Source organism: Mugil cephalus, chromosome 10 (assembly GCF_022458985.1).
Source record: "Mugil cephalus isolate CIBA_MC_2020 chromosome 10, CIBA_Mcephalus_1.1, whole genome shotgun sequence".
Classification (NCBI taxonomy): domain Eukaryota; kingdom Metazoa; phylum Chordata; class Actinopteri; order Mugiliformes; family Mugilidae; genus Mugil; species Mugil cephalus.
In genome coordinates, this window is record NC_061779.1 from 27,782,501 (window position 1) to 27,797,663 (window position 15,163).

The window sequence follows — 15,163 nt, forward strand, 5'->3', positions numbered from 1 at the left end:
ACAATGGAAAGACAAAGAATTGTACGGGGGTCAACAGCCAGAGAGAAGAAAAAGAGGAAGAGGAAGAGGAGGGAGGCTGCGTGGCGGAGGAGTTGGGAGGCAAAACCGAGGAAGAGGCAGAAGACATGTGCGTTCCTGATGAGATAAGAGTCACACTTGTAGACCATGTTTTCAATCATGGGCTTACAATGGCTGAGGCTGGTCAAAAGCCAAATGTGCAGTTATAGGTATGTAATCTAACAATAGGCACTGTACTGTAATACTGTATACTTTCTGTAATGCTTCATACAATATTACAGTATTCCACTTGCATTTTACAATATAAAGTAAGCATACTTTACTTAAACAGTGACATTTTATCTTACTCAATTTTGTTTTGCATTACTATATGTCTTCCAGATAAGACAACTTCACAGGGGTGGAAGAGGGCCCTTTTTCACACCTGAACAGCTGGAGGCTATTTGCACTAAGGTTGTAGAAAACAATGCCATAAGACTAAGGGAGATACAGAGTGCCATTATAGAGGACAACAACATCTTTGATAACATCCAAACAGTCAGCATCTCAACCATTGACAGGGAGCTGAAAAGACACCAAATGAATATGAAGCAGCTGTACACCGTTCCATTTGAAAGAAATGGCGAAAGAGTGAAGGAGTAGCGCTACCAGTATGTACAGGTAAAACATGTATGAGCATGCAGCAACTATACCTCACAGTAAACAGTACAACATCATATAGTGATATACAGTACAGTAAGTGGATACTGATAGTGATAGATGGATAGAAGGAATTTTACCAAAACTACAGACAATGTCTGTGTCTCCCTCAGAAAAAGTAAAAAACCTGGGTGTTATTATTGACTCTGAGCTTGGTTTTATCCCTCACATTAAAAGCATAGTAAAAACTCAAGAACCACCTCAAGAACATAGCCAGAGTCCGCCCATTTCTCTCTCAAGCAAACACGGAGACGCTGATGCATGCTTTTATCTCCAGTCATATTGACTACTTTCTGGTCTTCCCAAAGAAAACATAAATCCTTTACAGTTACTTCAAAACTCAGCGGCACGTTTGCTGACGAAGACCAGAAAGAGAGAGCATATTGCACCTGTTTTAAGATCGCTACATTGGCTCCCCGTGTGTTTCAGGAACAATTTTAAGGTTCTTTTATTGGTTTATAAATGTCTTAATGGTCTTGGTCCCTCATATTTATCAGATCAGGTGTACCGGTGTTAAACAAACTCACGTGGGGTGACCCCCAGTTCTCAGACACACAAACCACCATCTACACTGGTTTGCCTCTCGTGGTGTGGACTCTTTTCTTTTTTTTTTTTATGTGTTATAGGCTGAAGCCCCAGCTGAAGCGAGGGGCTGCTCAGGACGGAAGAGGTAAACAAGAGGAGTGCACAAGCACACACACACAAATCTCAACTCAGCCTGTAGAACCTGATAATGTAATAACTCCCCGATAATGTAATAACCCCAATAATGTAATGAAAAATTTCACTTGAGTGGATTGAAAATGTAATAAAACATGATAATGTAATCACTTCCCAATAATGTAATGAAGTGCATTTCCCAATAATGTAATACACTCTTAACCAATAAAGTAATAAAGTATTACATTAACGGGAAGTGATTACATTATCAGGTTAGTCTTCATTTCAAGGGACCTGATAGTGTAATAATACTCCAATAATGTAATAATTTAGCAGGAGATCACCCATTACTTGGTTTCAAGTGGTGTGTTCAAGGTTATATTTCTGTGTAAGCAACACAAGCTCTAGAGCACCACCAACAGGTCAAAGTTGGACATGCATGAATGGTTAACTTTGACCCATTCATCCGTTTTTCACAAACGATGTATCACTCGAGCCCTCAGGCCAAGCCGAGGTAAACGCATCCTTAATGCTTTTTCCGCCATATTGGATTTCCGCCATCTTTGATTTGATCAAACACCTTTAAAAGGCCTCTCTAGGTCTCTGTGGTTCTCCACAGCTACCACACGTCCTACGTTCGTCACGTGAGTAAGCGTATTGCGTCACTTCCCGATTCTGCTCCGCTGCTGTGTGTGCTCACACTGTTTTAGCTCCGTTAAACATTTTCTGTATAAGTGGTGAAACTCGTGTTTTGAGTTTACCCAACCACCTGCTCTCTGTAGCACCTTGTTAATCTCACGTTTCTTCTCAGTTTAATCAACCTTGGTGGTGTATTTAGCGGTTAACTATGGCTACTTTCTCTTCCTCTGCTTGTTCTCTCTCCTGCTCGTCGTTCCACATGTTTAGCTACTCCTCCGCCTCCTTTAGTGTTAATGGTACCTGTAATAAATGTAGTTTATTTGTAGCTTTGGAGGCGAGGCTCTCTGAATTGGAAGCACGGCTCTGCACCATGCAAAACCCAATAGCTAGCCAGCGCCCTGTAGCCGGTGCGGGCCGACCGAGCGGAGCTCCCGTTAGCATAGCTCCTGCCAGCTGTCCCCCTGCAGCTCGGGAAACCAGGGCGGCTAGGTGACGGTACGAAGGAAGCATAGTCTTACCCGGCCCACGGAACACCACCAACCGCTTCACGTTTCAAACAGATTTTCCCCACTCGGCGACACACCCGCTGAGAAGCCAACTCTGGTAAATGGCGACTCGATTTTGCGGAACGTGAAGTTAGCGAAACCAGCGACCATAGTCAGATGCATTCCAGGGGCCAGAGCAGGCGACACTAAATCTTACTTGAAACTGCTGGCTAAGGCTAAGTATGATACAATTGTTATTCACGTCGGCAGTAATGACCAACGGTTACATCAATCGGAGGTCATTAAAATTAATGTTGAATGTGTGTAAGTTTGGTAAAACTATGTCGGACTCCGTAGTTTTCTCTGGTCCCCTGCCCAATCTGACCAGTGACGATATGTATAGTCGCATGTCGTCATTCCACCGCTGGTTATCTAGGTGGTGTCCAGCCAACGACGTGGCCTGTGTTGATAATTGGAAGTCTTTCTGGGGAAAGCCTGGGCTGATTGGACGAGATGGAGTTCATCCCACCTTGGCGGGTGCTTCTCTTATCTCTAGGAATATGGCCGATTTTATTAACACCCCAAAACCATGACAACCCAGAGTTCAGCCCAGGAGGCAGAGTTGCAGTCTTACACGCCTCTCTGCTGCTTCTCTAGTACTGTCTCACACCCATAACTCCACAAACTCCATAGATGTGCTGTCTGGTCCCAGATTTTTTAAATGGAAAAATAACAATAGAGGAGTTATTCATAGGAACCTTATCCAAATCAACACAAATTCACTAGTACAACGGAGCAATAAGAAAATTAAACGTGCTCTTTTGAATGTCAGGTCTCTCTCATCTAAATCTCTTTTAGTGACCAATTTGATAACTGATCATCAGATTGATCTATTTAGTTTGACTGAAACGTGGCTGCAGGATGATGAGTATGTCAGTTTAAATGAGTCCACGCCACCCAGTCATAGTAACTATCACATTCCTCGAGGCACAGGCCAAGGAGGAGGAGTGGCAGCAATCTTCCACTCTGCTTTATGTATTAATCCTAGACCTAAGCAAAGTTTTAATTCGTTTGAAAGCCTCACTCTTAGTCTTGCGCATCCAGACTGGAAAACACAAAAACCAATTCTCTTTGTTGTGGTGTATCGCCCACCTGCTCCTTACTCGGAATTTTTAGCTGAATTCTCTGAGTTTCTATGTGATTTAGTGCTTAGAACAGATAAAGTCATTATAGTAGGTGATCACACCTTAGATCTTGTACTAACTTATGGCATAGACACTGAAGGTTTAACCGTATATTCTCACAACCCTCTATTGTCCGATCATTTTCTTGTAACATTTGAATTTACTATAAGTAATTACACAGAAATTGGAGAGACATTTCGTTATGATAGACACTTATCTGAAGATGCTGTGACTAGATGTAAGGAATTAATACCTTCAATATTTAACTCAGTGCTTTATGTTAGTGATGTGGATGTCAGCAACCACAATCTAACTCGATCACAAATAGATTATTTTGTTGACAGCACGACAGCATCGCTTACAACTTTAAATCTAGTTGCTCCTCTTAAAAAGAAGGTGGTAAATCGAAGGAGGGTAGCTCCATGGTATAATTTACAGTTGCGTAGTTCAAAGCAGACAGTTCGAAAGCTGGAAAGAATTTGGCATTCCACTAGTTCTGAAGAAGCTCACATAGCCTGGAAAGATAGTTTAACAACTTATAAAAAAACTCTCCGTAAGATTAGGACAGCATATTATTCTTCATTAATAGAAGAAAACAAGAACAACCCCAGATTTCTTTTCAGCACTGTAGCCAGGCTGACAAAGAGTCACAGCTCTGTTGAGCCATCTATTCCTTCAGACCTCAGCAGTAATGATTTCATGAGCTTCTTCACTGATAAAATTGTTGGCATTAGAGATAAAATTCATAGCACCCTTCCATCTGTCAAAGATGTAAGTACAGTGACAATAGAAACCTCTGTAGGACCTAGTCAATATTTGGATTCTTTCTCCCTAATTGATCCTCCTGAGCTCACTTCAGTTATTACAGCATCTAAACCATCAACTTATCTTCTAGACCCCATCCCAACTAAGTTGCTCAAGGAGGTTTATCCATTAATGAATACCTCCATATTAAATCAGATAAACTTATCTTTATTAACAGGATATGTGCCCCAGTCTTTTAAAACTGCTGTAATTAAACCATTACTTAAAAAATCCACTCTTGACCCAGATGTTTTAGCCAACTATAGGCCAATTTCTAGGGTTGTTGTCAATCAGTCAATCAGTTGCTTGATCATTTAAACAGGAATGGTTTGTTTGAAGAGTTTCAGTCAGGTTTTAGAGCTCATCATAGCACAGAAACAGCTCTGGTTAAAGTTACCAATGATCTCCTCATGGCTTCAGATAATGGACTTGTCTCTATACTTGTCCTGCTAGATCTCAGTGCTGCATTTGACACTATTGATCACAATATACTACTACAGAGACTTGAAAATGTGATCAAAATTACAGGAACTGCACTAGACTGGTTTGAATCATATCTGTCAGACAGATTCCAGTTTGTCCATGTAAACAACAACTCTTCTATATATGCCAAAGTAAGCTATGGGGTTCCTCAGGGTTCTGTGCTAGGACCAATATTATTCACATTATACATGCTTCCCTTAGGCAATATAATAGAAAACATGGCATAAACTTCCATTGCTACGCAGAGGATACCCAGCTATATTTATCCATGAAACCAGATGAAACTAATACGCTGGTTAAACTCCAAGCATGCCTTAAAGACATAAAGGCTTGGATGACCTGCAATTTTCTACTTTTAAACTCAGACAAAACTGAAGTTATCGTATTTGGCTCTAAACATGTCAGATTCATTATCTAATCACCTGCTTTTGTTGGATGGCATTACCTTGGCCTCCAGTACTACTGTGAAAAAACCTTGGTGTTATATTTGACCAGGATATGTCCTTTAATTCTCACATAAAGCAGGTGACCAGGACTGCTTTCTTCCACCTTCGTAATATCATCAAAATTAGGAGCATCCTTTCTCAGAGTGATGCGGAAAAACTAGTTCATGCATTTGTGTCTTCCAGGCTGGATTATTGTAACTCGTTACTGTCTGGCTGTCCAAGTAGCTCTTTAAAAAGCCTCCAATTGATTCAAAATGCTGCAGCAAGAGCACTGACAGGAATTAGCAAGAGAGATCATATTACTCCAGTATTAGCTTCTCTTCATTGGCTCCCTTTAAAATCTAGAATTGAATTTAAAATCCTCCTCCTTACATACAAGGCCCTGAAAGGCCTAGCTCCATCATATTTGAAAGACCTCATAGTACCATACTGTCCCAACAGATCACTACGGTCTCTAAATGCAGGTCTACTTGTGGTTCCTAGAGTTTCCAAAAGTAGAATGGGAGGTAGAGCCTTCAGCTATCAGGCTCCTCTCCTATGGAACCAGCTCCCAGTTTGGGTTCGGGAGGCAGACACAGCCTCTACGTTTAAGGTCAGGCTTAAGACTTTCCTTTTTGAAAAAGCTTATAGCTAGGGCTGGACTTAACCATCCCTTAGTTATGCTGCTATAGGCCTAGGCTGCAGGGGGACAATGCACTGAGGACATGTCCTCTCCTCTTTCTTCTCTGGCTCCTGTCCTCTAATATCTTATCATTTTATTTTCTATCTCTTATAATTTACTAACCACTGTGTCTTACTCTCTCCCCTCCGCTCCCCTCCCCCTCCATCATCTTGTGAGGGTCTCTGGTCTGGAGTGCTGAATATCTGACCTGTGGAGTTCTAAGCTACATCTGCTGCCTTGGCCTCATCAACCAGCCCAGTCTTCATGGTCTGGAGTGCTGTGTATCAGACCTGTGGAGCTCCATAAACTACATCTGTCCCAGTCATCATGGCCTCCTCCAGTTGTCCACTCCTACCTAGATGAACAATTCACCAACCTCCCCATAATTCCTGTTATACTCACAAACTGTCACAGATCATCAGCTATGTGTTATATTACTAGATCCTACATGTTTCCTTCAGCTTGATGTATGTATCTATGACAGAAGTTTGTTTATCTTGTTTCTCCTGCTCTTCTTTTCTCTCTATCTTCTCTGTTTCTACCCGGCTGGCCTTCGGCAGATGGGTCCCTCCATATGAGCTGGGTTCTGCTCAAGGTTTCTTCCTGTTAAAAGGGAGTTTTTCCTTGCCACCGTCGCCCTCAGGCTTGCTCTGGACTTTGCAGGCTGGTTTTTGTGAAGTGTCTTGAGACGATTTGTATTGTTATTGGCGCTATATAAATAAAACTGAATTGAATTGAATAGTCGCAAATTTTGTGTAATCTTCTTGAAACGTCACCCAGGTGATATTCAGACCATGACACACAAATGAATTTGGCATCTTCTTCAAATTCAAAGGCGCTTAGCTGTGACAGCCAATCAAAATTTATTTTATATTCTATATTTACTTCAATTAGTCTATGTTCTAAAACATGGGGGGCAAATGAAGCTTTAGTTAGTGAAGTTATTTCATATAATAATAATGATCAATATTTAATATTGATAATATGTTGCCTATTTGCTATTGGATTGTGGATTATACACCAGTTCAGTATATCGCCACTAGATGGAGCTCTATTCTACCTCAAAGCTACTTCTACACACAGTTTTTCTGGTTTGGATCATGATCATTTCAAACTTTACATCATCTCAAATTTTAAACTCAACAATTATGAACATTTATAGGTTATAAAGTTGAGAAGTTGAAAGAACATAATATCAAACCAACATACTTTTAGGATTAGGCTAATTCTAATAACAGGACAGAAGTAATCATGCTAGCCATGCTTATCTTTCCTTCACTTTTACTAATATAGTCAAGCATATAGTGAAATCACACAACCCTAAGCAAATGAGGAGATATTGGCATTCTAATTTTAATGATAATTAATATAATACATATCTTTTAACAGAATGAAACTTGGAATTATTTTGCTCCTGGCTCTTGTAGCCATGTGCTGTGGTCATGTGTTTCCAAACGGAATGAGGCTTTCTGGCTTGTATAAGTCTTAATGCTGTCATCAAATCAGCCTCTGTTATGAAGCGTAGATCATCATACGTCTCAACTCCAATGGACTGCAAGTGCTCTTCCAGGACGTTTCTGTTTACTGCTTGAAGTTCTGGTAGGACATCCATGATGGTGACATTTAGGAAGGTTTACTCCAAGTCACTCATATTTGCACTGAAGAAAAACTGTCACACAGAACAGAAAAAATATACAGTACATACACTTAACAGAGCAGGGAGGTGCATCAGCTAACGCTTGCATTAATGTCAAACTATTTGCAGTGAGAACTAAGTGAGCTTTATTTGGACTTTATTTTTCCACAATACTGTGTTTTAATGGAATGACTTAGTGTCCATCAAGAATGTATCATACCAAAGGATAGAAATCGGGCAGGTCATTAATGTTGATACACTGTAATCCAAGACTGCCCTTTGTCACAGAGTACAGATGGTATTCTGAGAGGAAGATGCCTTTGTGGATATCCATCAAAACATACACAGATGTGTCATTTTGAATCAAGATAAGTAGAAGTTCACCAAACTCCATATACTCATCATTTCTGTACACAATAAACTGTCCTTTTTTATATGCAGTGCCTTTGGACTGAATGTCTGTGGTAACTGGGGTATTGCTTTCTGAAAAGGCTAACTCCCCGACTCTATGTTTAATAGTGTCACTGTAGAGGTTGGGATAAAATGCACAGCTGTCCTTCACTTGCAGTAGTTTACTGCATTCTTGCCCAGCTAAAATATATGCCTGGTACATCTGATGATGCTCTGACAAAGTTTGAAATATGTTTTTAAAGTTTTTCAGGTGTCTGGCACATCTTTTAGAATAACTGTGTTTGCTCTCAAACCTAAGCGTCCATAGCCTAATCAATGGACCAAATTTCAAGAACAGTTTTGAATAATGGCACAAATAATGTTGCTTGGGTTTTAGTGGATTTTCAGGAAACATCTTTCTCAACTCCAAATATTCCTGGATCAAAATGTCAAGATATGCTATCTGGGACAAGGAAATGTTCTGAGCACAAATAAGATCCACAATCTCTTTTAGCTGGATGGCTAACTGCCATACTTCATCCTCATGGTTTTGTACTTTGTCACCAATCAAAACTGGTAGCAATCTTAAAAGGTTCCAGTTTTGAATGGCTTATTTAAACTATGTGATGCACCTGTTTAAGAGTGAGTATGTGAACCATTTTTTGTTTAATGCAGTCACAGGTTTTAGCGACTGCATCATCTAATAGGCTCATATAATTTTTTAATAAAGAACTTACTTTAGTTATTGTTATGGGAGTGGCAGTGAGAGGACCCAGATGCGGACAGACAAAGAAGTTCAGGTGGAATTTAACAAGTTTTAAGTCTTGTTCCAAAAGGAAGACAAGCTGAGGATTCGGGATGTGGAGGGGGCAGGCTAAGGAGAGAACAAGCTGAAACAGAAGCAGGCTGGGGGTTTTCAAGCGGAGACTGGAGCAGAGCGAGACCGGGGAATTGCGCAGGCAGGCAGGAGCTGAAACAGAGTCAAAAATGTGTCTCTTATCTTAAGTCCAGGAGCTAGAGTCGAGCAGTGTACTAACTGAACAGAGGCTGCTATCTGGCAGCGAGGTGAGGCAGGGCTGAGTAGGAGTAGGCTGAGGTGATTGCAGGATGAGTTGCAGCTAGTGTTGATGTGAATCGGGTGTCTGTGTGGGACCATCCAGTTCCCCAAGGCCCATGGATGCAGAGGTGTCGGCTGACCACATGGTGGAGGTGCTGCCATTGTCCAGTTGGATTCCTCAGTCGGCTGAACTGCTCCGCCGTAGGAAGAGGCCAGGCCTGGGGGTGCAGGCTCTTTCTGCTCGCGTGTGTAATGCTGCCAGTTTTCCCAGGATGGTCCAGCCATACCTTTCTTAGTGAAAGGGGAACAAAAGGGGTCAGCACATCAACTCTCCCTACCTAGTCATTTTCTCCCTGTAGGTGTAGGTAAAGTTGCCTTCTTAACTTAAGACTTACAAATTCCCCCGTCAATCACGTACTGTTGGTCATACTCTGCAGACTTACGTTCTATCCCTCCCTTACCATACTTTTGCAGAAACATATGGTAAATAGCAAATCTGTTCCATGATGGATTGATATCATATTGAATGTATATTTAGTATAAAGGGGCATAATAAACAGATTGTCTTGTGGCCAATACATGAGTTTTAGATTGGCGTATTGGTCCAAAAGGAAAATCATTTACACACAATCTGCAGCTACTAGCAGTGGTCCCATGGAAACAGAGATAGCTGCACGTTTGGCAGCTTCATTGGCCAAATTGTTACCTTTTGCTATGAGGAAGTTAGCTTTCTGGTGAGCTTCACACTTGATTATAGGTAAAACTTTTGGCTTGTGTATAGCTTCTAAGAGAGCTGAGATGCTTCCCTGTGCACTACTGGGGTGCCATCTGCTCTCAGGAAACCTCTCTATTTCCAGATGACATCGTGTATGTGACAGACTGCATATGCATACGGTATAGACATTCAGTGTCTTACCTGCAGCCAGGTTACAGGCTGCGGTAAGTGCCTTGATTTCTGCCAGTTGAGCTGAACAAGGCTGTGTTAACTTCATGGTCTGTACCTCAGTGAAGGTGTCATCTGGAAGCAGTTGTATAATGGCATAACCAGCATGGTTTCCTGTAGCATCCCTGAAACAAGAACCATCTACAAAAAGGTTAATTCTGCTGTTATTGGCTAGTTATACAAATCGAGACGTGGCTTCAGGAACACTTCTGTTGACTGGATTCAGTCATGTGGCGTGCCCGCTACAGGCAACACCATACGTGTGGCAGGGTTCGCAGTGGTACATCGCTGGATGGTTAATTCTGGGGCTGAGAGGATTACCTCATAGCCCGTTTTCCTAGCCTGTGTCAATACGAACCTAGGACTAGTGATCAATGCATGTAGTTGATGGGATGTGTGTAACGTGGTTGGATGGCCCATAGTAATGCTTGATGCTTTTTGGTATGCAAAGGCAGCTGCTGCCAGACCCTGGTAACAGGGTGGAAGGCCTGTTTCTATGTTATCTAGTTTCGTGCTGTAATAGCCTCTGCAGTCCACAGTATTTCAGCTGAACCATTGGTTTGTCCTGCAGCATGAATCATTAATCAATTTAATAGCATAATCACAGATCCAAAGGTCGACTGAATCCAGCCATCCCCAGAAAAGACAACATATGCCCCACCGTTTGCGGTTTGGGAGCTTTTGCAATAGCCTCTATCTGTGATGAAGCTATTGCTCGCTTGCTGCCACACAGCTGTCTACCGAGGTAGTCAACCTGCGTTTGACAAAACTGTAGTTTTTCTTTACTCACCTTATGCCCCCCTTTTTTCCAGTGCTATCAGGACTGCGTGCGAGTCTTGCATGCATGACTAGTGCAGTAGGACTGCATATTAATAGGTCATCTACATATTGTAATACTGTGCTTAGCACCTCTACGTGCTGTAGGTAATTTGCCAACACCCTATTGAATATTGAGGACTCTCCACATACCCTTGTGCGAGACGTGTGTAGGTGTATTGTTGTCCTTCGTATGTGAATGCAAACAAATACTGTGAGTCTGGGTGTAATGGTACACTAAAAAATGCTGAGCATAGGTATAGCAAGGAATATTAGACAACAATGTGTGTGGGTCTGGGACTACAGGTGTCTCTGCTTCAACTATATTATTAATAGCATGCAAATCATGCACAAATCGATAATCATTTGAAGCTTGCTTCTTTATTGGAAAAATTGGTATGTTACAGGGACTTTTAGTGGGTATTAATACACCTGGTGCTACCAAGCCCTTGATTGTGGGAGCTATACCTGCTATTTGGTGTGGTTTTAGTGGATATTGTTTCTTGTATGGTAGCACTACGTCGTTTTTTTACCTTAATGCGAACTGGCTGTGCTGACCTGACGTACCCTACATCCGTTTTTTGCTGAGACCATAATCTATGTGGTATCTGAGCTCACAGCACTACATGCTCTTCTGACAGCGGCAGCAGCACCCTGAGGCCCTATATACAGATCCTGGCATATCATTGAAAACAGTTTACCACTGCACAAATCTTCCCAGCATTCTTGATAGTCTGTATGTTGCTGAGTTTCTTCATACATCATTGCGCAGTGAAATGGAAGTTGAGGTTCGTGTGCAGCGGGCAGTTCTTTCAATACCCACCCTTTCCACGGTTTTCAATGATGCATCAACTCTGAGTTAGGAGGCCACTGGATCCAATATACTGCAGGCTGTACAAGGGTGGCGGGTTTTTCACTGCCTTTTAAGTTTTGAACTGTCATCATGCCAATAGCATGCTCCCTTTTGAGGTCCAGTGTAAGGCCTTTGTGTGTGCAGATGATTCTCACTTTTAGTGGGCACAGGATGTCTCATCTATTTGGTCGTCTGGGTGGTCAGCCAGAGGCAGTGGGAATTCATCCAGTCCACTTCTCTCTGTTCGCATGGTTCCCATTGGCTCCAGATTCACTGTTTGTGGAAGGTATGACTGTCCTTCCATTATACGGCGCTGGGTCCTTTCAAGAGCTTGTGTTAGCTCTTTACACAGCTGCTGTTCTTGTCCCAGCTGCTTCTGTAATCCCTTTTTTTTTTTTGTTCATATAAGGCTTGAAATACCTCCAGTTCTCATTGCATTCTGTCCGTGTATTCCTTACTTTTTTCTTCAACAGAAGTAAGGCTGGCATTGCTGCCTGCTGGACTGCTGGTTGCACGTTCTCTATGTGGATTGCATTCCATCTTCAGGCCACAGTTACTTCCCACAAGTTCAGTATGTGTGTTTACAAATCCGTTTTCTTTTCCTGCTGGGGATTCAGTGACTGTGGTGGCAGGGAATATCGTGAACGCTGGTGGTACATTTCTTCATCCACTAGGTGCTCCTGCCTCACATCACTTTTCTTTTTTTCCTTAATGCAGGTGCACCCACTCAGCTGTCTTATCCTTATCACCAGAGTGTGCTCTTTATTCTGGGAAAAGTGTTCTGAGGGAGGATACGCTTTCCGCTCCATCTCTGGTCGAGGCCTCCTCCCTGGGTGCCTGAGTTTTCCAGTGTATTGTAAACATTCCTGTCAGTTCTCCTTCTTTAGTTCAGGGGCCACTGCTTCACTTGTGCTGGCTCCACATGAGGCGAGTAAGGAGGGGGTCTGCTCAACTGCTGTTGATGCAGTAGACGTGGTCTGTTGCTCAGCTCCTCCTTTGGCTCCTCCTCCTGGGGCAGGCATCCGTCTAGATTTGATTCAGTCTCCTTACAGCATGCAGCGTCAAAGGTCCCCCTCTCAGACCACCGCAGAACACCTGATGTTCTCTTGTGCCATTTATTCGTGCACTGTCTAATCTGCTTAGCGTTATCTGGATGTTTTCTTATCACTAATTCTACTGGGGTCATCAGCCCCTCTCCTTTTTAGCCCCCATGACTCCCTGTTTGACACTTTCCTCTTGCCTTCTAATTTCTGGCTGTCCTTCTTCTCTTGTTCTTCTTAGTACTATTATTTTATGTATGGTGGTGGCCTGGTTAAGAACTAGGTGTCCCCATAGGTTTGTACTTCAAGTCCTCGCCTCCGTTCCGGTTGGTGTTTTAGTAAGGTATCCAAATTTAACTATTTCCCATTCTATTTTTCTAGGAACGATCTGTATCTGCAACCATGGATCTACTTCCCCCCTTTGTCTCCCAACTATGGTTAGGTTCTCAGGAATCCCCAGATAGGGTCGCAGATGTAGTATTACTATGCTGGTGGGATCATCACACAAGTTTTCTAATATAGTTGCTAGTGTATATGGTGTCCACAGACTCCATATTACAGCTTCTCACGGTAGCACTGGAAACCACAATTTTTGATTGATCTCTTGTTCAGTCTGCCAACGCTCTATGCCGTCCTCTCTATATGTTCATTCCAGCCAAAAGTGTGCTCCGATGCCTTTCGTCTCACAATCTCCTCCTTGCTCAAAGTGATCAGAGGTTTTTAGTTTTTTTCTCTTTTCTACTCTTTATCAATCTGCCCATGCAGACCCTCGCTTCTTAACCTGGCAAAACTTTTAGGACCAGCTCATTTAACCTAACAGAACCCAGCACCTGCTCATTTAACCTAACAGAACCCAGCACCAGCTAGCAAATGCTAAAAATGCTAAATGCTAGCAAATCGTATCGCACACCTCCGGCGATATTTATCCTGCCTCACTCTGGACAGGATCCTGCCTCAAACTGGACAGGGCGCGCTTTATCTCTTAACCCCCCCTGTGGCGGTGTTTGCAGACACCTTCTTCTCTAAGACTAGACATACAACTGTACATGTTTTAAGCTGGTACCCGATCGCTACACAACAACCCCTAAAATGTGATTCTCACTTGCATTTGGCCTCTTGAATTCACTTCCTCAACATCAAAAGGCTATCCGAAACTTATTGCCCTGTGTTTTCAGCTTTTTCTGATTAGTACCAACCTAACAAATCCCTCAGCAAATACCAGTGTGGTCTCCTGAATTCACTTCCCCCACATCAAGAGGTTATCAGGATATGCTCTGTTCTCACACTCATTCACTCTTTCCGCAACATGGTCCTGCCGAGGCATTTGTAACACACACACAGATGGTAAGACAGACACAAACATGTAACACAAAGTTTACACTCTGCTGCTCTGAGCGCCTCCCACTTTTTTTTTTTGGTACCAGTGGTGTCGCGGTGGAGTCTGTGAAGTCCTCCCGGTGGCGATCCTCCTCATCTGATCTTTGCCCTCCTGGATGCTGGCTCACTAATAAATGTTGGGATCAAATAATTCCGAAATAAGAGACCCTTGTAAAACTTAGTCCTTAAAAGATGTTCAATTCAGCCTGAAGATAACTTCTCCTTGGAGTCTCAAAAAAATCATCAGGAGTTTAAGTCCAGAGCATCAGAGTGATCTTTATTGCCGGCAAAAAAGGAGAGCAGCATCACAGGACAAAAAATGGTCGCCACGACCCCACTCTAAGGTGCGAGGGCTACTGTCCTCATCTTTTATACCTTTGGGACGTCACAAGTCACACCCTTGTTCATCCCCTAGATGGGGCAAACCCTCACCAGCCCCTTATTTTAACCAATCATACCCTTAGAAATTGTCTTCATCACTGTTGATGAGCCACATGGCCTGGGATGCCATGTGAGCCATGTGGCCTTGGATGCCAGATGTGCCACATGGCTCTGGAGCATCGTGATCTACTCCAAATACCTTTTCTATGTTTTTCCTCAAGGTTCAAACACCTGCAGTTACGTCAGTAGTTTTGGAATTTCCCTAGGCTCCCAGTTTCACAAAGTTACTCCCGTCCATTTTACACCCTTATCTTCTAGTCCACTCTTAAGCTCATTATTCTTTAAAATAACTTTACCAAGATAAGCTATTGGCACAACTATCTTCTACATACACACGTGCTCTTGTGAGGAATACAGTACATATACTTTTGATTCCAGTGCTCTCCCTTTGTGTTCTAGTAGCATATGCCTGGTGAAGGCCCATCATATCAAACTTAATGTTGTAATCAAGCTAATGACATTATGATCGGACATATCATTGTAATTCAATCATAACCTTATAATCAAACATGACAATAATTTGACACAACA

At 42.4% G+C, this 15,163-nt stretch overlaps 1 protein-coding gene across 7 annotated transcripts in view; it reads left to right on the plus strand.

The window, feature by feature from the left end:
• The window catches only part of LOC125015415, a 27,848-nt gene extending 27,502 nt beyond the window's left edge, over positions 1 to 346 (plus strand). For all 7 annotated transcript variants that reach the window (XR_007113597.1, XR_007113595.1, XR_007113596.1 and 4 more), the window contains one exon: positions 1 to 346. This exon is cut by the window's left edge and continues 1,826 nt beyond it. The gene's annotated coding sequence lies outside the window, so the exon portion shown is untranslated.
• Positions 347 to 15,163: the final 14,817 nt, after the last annotated feature.